Source organism: Amblyomma maculatum, chromosome 10 (assembly GCF_055883805.1).
Source record: "Amblyomma maculatum isolate TAMU_Amacu chromosome 10, ASM5588380v1, whole genome shotgun sequence".
Taxonomy (NCBI): Eukaryota; Metazoa; Arthropoda; class Arachnida; order Ixodida; family Ixodidae; genus Amblyomma; species Amblyomma maculatum.
The window spans coordinates 167,830,221-167,838,093 of record NC_139353.1 but is presented as its reverse complement, the minus strand read 5'-3'; the positions used below and the strand labels follow the sequence as shown (position 1 = coordinate 167,838,093).

General features: G+C 45.0%; 1 pseudogene; it reads left to right on the top strand.

Moving 5' to 3' along the window:
* Positions 1-863: 863 nt before the first annotated feature.
* On the top strand, positions 864-6,792 carry LOC146177877 (uncharacterized; annotated as a pseudogene).
* Positions 6,793-7,873: the final 1,081 nt, after the last annotated feature.

Sequence of the window (7,873 nt, the reverse complement as noted above, 5' to 3'; positions counted from 1 at the left end):
TCGACAAACTTAAAGTTTTCCTGCTCCAAAGCGGCTTCCATAGCAACCGAGAACGGGAACAGCGAGAATCGTACTTTATATTTAAATTTAATGCCCTGCATGCCGGTATTAATGAGAGCCCTGGTATTCTTTCTCCACTTCAAAGTTCAGTTACCCCGTAAATTCCTTCCTCAAACACACCCAAAACGGCCAAGTCAAGCTTACTGCAGGTGGCCCAAAGGAATGTCAGCCTCCCCCACCATACACACAATGAAGGTCACACAATTCCTGCTTTTGTCGCCTGGGGTCATACCTATTACTGTGCTTCCTTCCATGTGCCGTTTTTTTTTTTTTTTTTCCCACCTGCACTTTCTTCCACTCCCCGCCTGCACCTGCTTTTTACCCCACCCATCACTACAATGCCATTGTACTCTGCGCACCTGTCTCTCTTTCCACTCTTTGCATATAAAACCTACTCCCATTGCTTGCATTCACACTCCTGATGAAGGCCAGCTTCTGGTCGAAACGTCGAGTCTAATAAAATGTTTCTTTAAATGAAGCGTACCCTTCGCTCTATATATATATATATATATATATATATATATATATATATATATATATATATATATATATATATATATATATATATATATATATATATATATATATATATATATATATACATATATATATTGTAGACGTTTGTTAACTTCGTGGCATCGTCCCACTTATTGTAGGAACTCACTCGCTCGTACAACTCAAGCCAGTCATCACAGTTTGTGTCGTCAGTCCCGCTGAAGAGCGCAGGGTCTCGCTGGCGTAAGGAGCCAGAGCAGGCAACCGGCGTGGTCATCGGGGGTGCCGGGGGGTGTTCGTCGTCAGCCATGCGAGTTACCGGGAGCGTGCGGGTGCGAAGCACCAGCGTGAGGCAAGGATATCAGGTCATACCTCCACAAAATGTAGAAGTCCGTCCAGGACGTCGTCGAGGTCCGCGGGGAAACTTGGCGACCAAGACCAACACAATCTGCGCCATGGCAATTCCACAACTGCTTCCTCTTCGTCAGCGTCCAGCGAAGAGGCCCATCTTCTTCACAATTTATATATATATATATATATATATATATATATATATATATATATATATATATATTTATATATATATATATATAGGATGCGAGAACATTTAACATACTAGGCCGCCTTAATAAACTATAGAGCGAAGTGTACGCTTCATTTAAAGAAACATTTATTGGACTCGACGTTTCGGCCAGAGGCTGACATTCATCAGGAGTACATTCGCACTCCTGATGAAGGCCAGCTTCTTGTCAAAACGTTCAGTCCAATAAAATGTTTCTTTAAATATAGCGTACTCTCCGCTCTCTCTCTCTCTTTAAATATATATATATATATATATATATATATATATATATATATATATATATATATATATATACATATAGGGAGGGGGTTGAAGCTCGAATGGGTCCGGTAGGGCATAAACTTAAAGTAGGTGACACACCGTGGAAGAAACAACACTTTATTCCGACGTTTCGGCCGGGGTCCGGCCTTTGTCAAGGAATGTAGAAAGAAGCGGTCGGTTTCCATTTCTTATATACATGCACAATCGAAGAACACGTGACCAGATACTATCAACAAATAAACATCAAAATATCAAAAACACGATTTCACACGCGTGATGTAATGGCGGTGCAAGGTATATAGACAGAATGACACGTGTTGCGCTTAGGTCATGCATGTTAATATGTTGCACAAAGAAAGGAAATATATCGCTTAAAAGGTTGTTGTCACTATCAGCGCACAAAACAAAATATCACGAGGTTAGAATGGGTGGAGTACATGTCACACTTAATCCTGCAATATTCAGGTGAAGGGTCAAAGTGCTGGTACACGTATTTGGTGTGGGAATCGCCTACGATCACAATGGAGACATCAGGACGTGGGAACTTCAGAAGTACGTTTTTCGCGGTGGTCTTGCCGGATTCCATTGTTGTTGCATAGGGAGGGGGTTGAAGCTTGAAGGGGTCCGGTAGGGCATAAACTTAAAGTAGGTGACACACGGTGGAAAAAACAACACTTTATTCCGACGTTTCGGCCGGGGTCCGGCCTTTGTCAAGTAATGTAGAAAGAAGCTGTCGGTTCCCATTTCTTATATACATGCACAATCGAAGAAGATTAGCATCCCATATGGACAAGCCGTCCGCTTTAAACGGATATGTTCAGACGATCGCGATTTTGAATTTCACTTTGCCAGCCTTCGTAACACCCTAATGGAACACAAATATCCAGAGCGCCTAATAAATGATGCAGTGGAACGAGTAAGCCTTCTTGATCGCAAAGCTCTCCTCAAAGCGGAAAAGGAACTATCCGGCCAATCACGAATCAATCTCGTGCTAACGCATTCAGCTTCGGTCCCCAACGTTGCAGGCATTTTAAAGAAACGTCATAGTATTCTCATGCAAAGTGATCGTCTAAAAGAAATTTATCAGCAAGCCCCCCGTGTTGTCTATCGCCGTAACAAGAACCACAGTGATATTTTAACTTGGTCTAAAACTAGCCCCACTGCACCAATCGGCTGCCAACTTGCAACAAGTCACAGTGCAAAGTTTGTGCACAAATGACTACATCTCTGAAAGCTTTCAGCACTGCATCGAACTTTAATGTAAAGATTCGAGGCAACTTCTCATGCGATACAGATGTGATTTATATGCTTGAATCTTCTATCTGCAAAATTCAGTACATTGGCAAAACCGAAACACCCTTCAGATACCGATTTAATAACCGTAAAGTTCATTGTAATACACTCCCTAACCTTCCTATCTCTAAGCATGCAAACATTACCAAGCACCCCTTTGAAAAAATGCAAGTAACTTTATTGGAATCAGGTTTCAGAACCCACCATGAACGCGAAGTTCGCGAATCATTTTTAATACACAAGTTTAACACGGTTTCTTGTGGTCTGAATGAAAACATTGGCAAGCTAACTTGTCTCTCGTCGTAGCATTTTAACTAAATGGTAGCACCTTTGGCAGCGTCTCAAAAGATATTATGTTTAATCGACATTGCCTCCATTTTGCACTGCTTGCCTCTTCGCTTGCGCTGTTACGGTCACAGCCCAAAGCCCCTCACAGGATGTCATGTTTTACTTGCACTGATCTTTTTCATGTTTGCCAGTTTCTCACGATCATATTGCTTCCTGCCGTAACATGTACTGATCATTACAACTTATCCAATAATCCTATCCAATAACGAACAATTAACTTCTTTAACTGCTTCTCTTTGTCCCCAAAGCATTGAGCACAAAATCGAGTTTTGCCACCATGCCGCGATGTGAGTGACTGTTTACTTTTTTTGTGTGTGAACCGCGCTAAATCACAGTTATATTTCACTGTTAAATTCTACTGACGTGTTATCTGCTACTGTCGCCTACCAATGAGAATGATATTTCAGTTAATCAATCCCCCCCCCCCTCCCCCTCCTGATTGCAGGATTAAATGTGACATGTAATCCACCCATTATAACCTCGTGATATTTTGTTTTGTGCGCTGATAGTGACAACAATCTTTTAAGCGATATATCTTCCTTTCTTTGTGCAACATATTAAGATTCATGACCTAAGCGCCACAGGTGTCATTCTGTCTATATACCTTGCACCGCCATTACATCACGCGTGTGAAATCTTGTTTTTGATATTTTGATGTTTATTTGTTGATAGTAGCTGGTCACGTGTTCATCGATTGTGCATGTATATAAGAAATGGGAACCAACAGATTCTTTCTACAGTCCTTGACAAAGGCCGGACCCCGGCCGAAACGTCGGAATAAAGTGTTGTTTTTTCCACCGTGTGTCACCTACTTTACGCTTATGCCCTACCGGACCCATTCGACCTTCAACCCCCTCCCTATATATATATATATATATATATATATATATATATATATATAGAAACGTCCTAGTATTCTCATGCAAAGTGATCGTCTAAAAGAAATTTATCATATATATCATATCATATATATATATATATATATATATAAATGACATCCCTAATATCAGTACCCCTGCAAAATAGATTATATATGCAGATGACACCAGCCTATTGCTTTCTTCGAATCATGTACAAAACTTGGCAGTTACTGCAAACCACACGCTCTTATCGCTTGCCACATGATCATCAGACAACTCATTAATCATAAACAAAGAGAAACCTAAAGAAGTACGCCTCATTCCTAAGAAAAAGGAAGTACGTTGTCGCCCTTCGTTATACATCAATGTTCGTGTGATCGAGTACGTGGACACGTTCAAATCATTGGGTGTAACGTTCAGCAGTATACTGACATGGTATTCCCATGTTAATAACCTTGCATAACGCTTTCTAGAATTATCAAAATAACATCTCGTAACAGGCATATTCTACCTATCAAAACTAAAATTACTTTATATTATGGAATATTTTATTACCACCTAAGCTATTGCCTCCTTGTCTGGGCCAATGTATTACGGTATCTGTCTTAAAACTGCGAACATTTAAGCAAAATGCTTCACGCAATTGTCAGCGGGTCGTGTGATTCGCCAACTAGACACATTTACCTACATTACAATATTGTATCTTTCAGCAAATTATTTGACTACAGATTTGCATGTGTTTTTATAAATCAACGGTAAAAAAGGGTGATTCATTTATTTCCCAAAATGTTCCAATCACATATGTCGCCACTCATCATACGACATCAGATTGCAGAGTAGGTTTGCGTTACCAAAGTGCAGAACTAACTATGTGTTTTGTATTTTGAGCTTTATTGTACCAAACTTCCTGAATAACTCATTCAGTGACCAAGTGAATATTAAGTCTTTGCCATTCGGAAAAGCTTTGTTAAGCAATTTATGCTACAGTGTTTGAATTTACTCTGCCACTCTTGTTTATAGCCTCACGGTCTTTTGTGTCTATTACTGGTGCTATTTATGAGATATGATTCGGTCAACCTTGTCCTGTACATCCACTTGTATTCATTTTTTACCAGTGGTTGTTTTTGCCTGGTGCTTACTGCTGACTTATAGGGGTGGTGAGGCCCGTCAAGCGGTGCATTTGAAACCGAAATTAGCCGGAGTTACCGAAGCTTGTCCTGGTGGGGACACTAGACTTTGTTCCTAAGTGTCAGATCATGTGGACACGCTCTGCCCACGGGCTCTGTCCAGGACACTCGTGAGCCGAGAAATGCTCTCGCATTAATATGCCACGTAATCTAAGGTGTTGCTTTTGTGCGCTTTGTTATTTTGTTCGAAATGAAGTTATCTAGGCAGTGACAGCATTCCTCCTTCAGCCGATGCCACAGACAGTGACGCGCGTTAGATCCATTGAAATCACTCCGTTGAAAGTCAAGATATTTGAACAAGCTTTCGTCCCTGGTGCGCGGGAAATATTTTCGACGTGCGAATTTCAGATTCTGCAGCAGGGAAGTAGATTTCGGAAGTTTTCAAAACGCGTTAAAAGTATGTGGCGACACACACTGCGCATATTTCCGCGCAGCCTCTGCTTTTTTATCATCTGTCCCAGCGTAATACGGGCACACGCTGGACTGCCGCCTTATTGATAAAACGCTGCGCCACCGCTGCGTCACCCGAGGCATGCGTCATCGACGGGGGCGGCAGAAATAGGCTGCCCGGCTAGAAAGAGCTACTTTTTCACTCCTTTTCAGAGACGAGTGTGGCGTTAGTATGCTCGTCCGCTACCACTGTTAGTCGAATTTACAGTCGTTACTTTTTTTTTTGTTGAAATTCGTCCTTCGGCACAAACGACAATCCACGTCTAGTGACCCGGTCAACGAACAATACGCACCGCCATGGACGAGAAAGAGCAACAGCTTCACGAACGGCATGTTCGTGAAGCAGTTGCTCTTGCTCGTCCATTTAACGCTTCCGTGCAGCAGCATCCTGCCGGCTTCGCCGAGGACGTCAGAACCCCTGCAGACGGCATCCCGCACGCTCCCCCCACACGATGCCTGCAGTGTCACTTTTTTGCGCGGTTTTGGCCTGACTCGCCCGAAGTATGATTCGCCCAAGTCGAGGCCCAGTTCTCCCTTGCACACATCACGCAAGACCGAACGCGCTACGATTATGTCGTCTCCCACCTCGATGCCCGCTACGCCTATGAGGTCCGGGAATTCTTTGTCAACCCACCAACGGCCAACCTTTACAAACACCTCAAGACTGAATTCACCCGCCGCCTGTCACTCTTCGAAGACCAGAAGGTGCGACAACTACAGTCCGCAGAACTTGCCGAGCGTCAGCCTTCGCAGCTCCTCCGCCACATGCGTGCTCTCGCGGCCAACATGGAAGTCCAGGATTTCTTAGTGCGAGCACTTTGGCTTCAACGACTTCCACCGCACGTCCAGGCAATTCTGCAGGCTCAGCTTACTCTACCTCTCGACCAACTAGCCGGCATCGCTGATCGCGTCATGGAGGTCTCTTTGCCGCAGTTGGAGCCCACCGTCCTGGCTGTCGCCGCACCGCTCAACACCACAGAGCTAGAGCGCCATATATACAATATCAGTCGACTACTTAGCTCCCTTCAATGCCGCCTGGATCAACACTTGGCGAAGCGTCACCCGCAAAGCCGTGAGCGTAACACCACCCCATCGCAGCAGCCTGGTGGCGACGACCGGTGCTACTACCATCAACGCTTCGGGGACAGAGTACGATAATGCTGACCACCCTGCTCCGCTGGACATAAGAGAAACGCCAACGGCAGCTCGTAGACACGGCTGTGAACTGCCAACCTGGAGGCCGTCACATTTTCGTCACCGACTAAATTACAAAACAGCGGTTCCTTGTCGACAGAGGTTCCGACATCTGCTGCTATCCACGAGCCCACCTTCAGAGTACCCATCCTCCTACGTTGTTCGAGCTGAGAGTGGCAAACCGGTCCACAGTCAAAACTTACGGCTCGCTCCGCCTGCACGTCCAGTTTAAGAACCTACTCTGTGACCTTCATGGGAATTTTGTCACCGCTACGTCATCAAGCCAATCATAGGTTGAGATTTTTTGGCTCAATACAACGTCCTTCCTGACTGCCGCCATGGCCGTCTCATCGACGCGACAACGGGACATTCTTCGCCAGGACAGCGAACGACTACCCACCAGCCTAGCATCAAAGTACTCGGTGTCGAAAATCATTAACCGTACAACGCCATCCTCGCCGAATTTTTCGGTTTACGCGCCCTAGTGGGTTGCCACGTGATGTGCAGCATACAACTGTGCACTACATCCGAACCTCCCCAGGCAACGGGTTTCTGCCGCGCCCGTCGCCTTGCTGCAGACTGCATGCGCATAGCCAAAGCAGAGTTCGAAGCCATGTTCCGTGAGGGAATCTCCCAACGCTGCGATGGTCATGAGCCTCGCCACTTCACCTTGTCCCGATGAAGACCGAAGGCTGGCGGCCCTGTGGGGACTACGGTACCCTCAACGCCCACATCATTTCGGACAGGTACCCCGTTCACTACATACAAGACTTCACCCATCATATTTTTGGCCGCCACATTTTCTCCGTGCTAGACTTGGTGAAGGCCTATACGTAGATGCCCGTCAACCCGGACGACGTCCCGAAAACTGCAATTATTGCTCCTTTCAGCTTGTTAGAGTTTACCTTCATGAGCTTTGGCCTGAGCAACGCTTAATCGATGAAGTCGTTCATGGCCTCGACTTTTCTTCCTCTACCTTGACGACATTTTGGTGTTTTCCCGCCACGCCGACGAACACCACACGCACCTTCGTCTGCTTTTCCAACGCCTCGACGACCACGGCCTACTCGTCAACGTCCCAAAGAGCATGCTCGGCGCTTCAGTCGTGAAATTCCTCGGCCATGAAGTTTCATCAGAGGGAA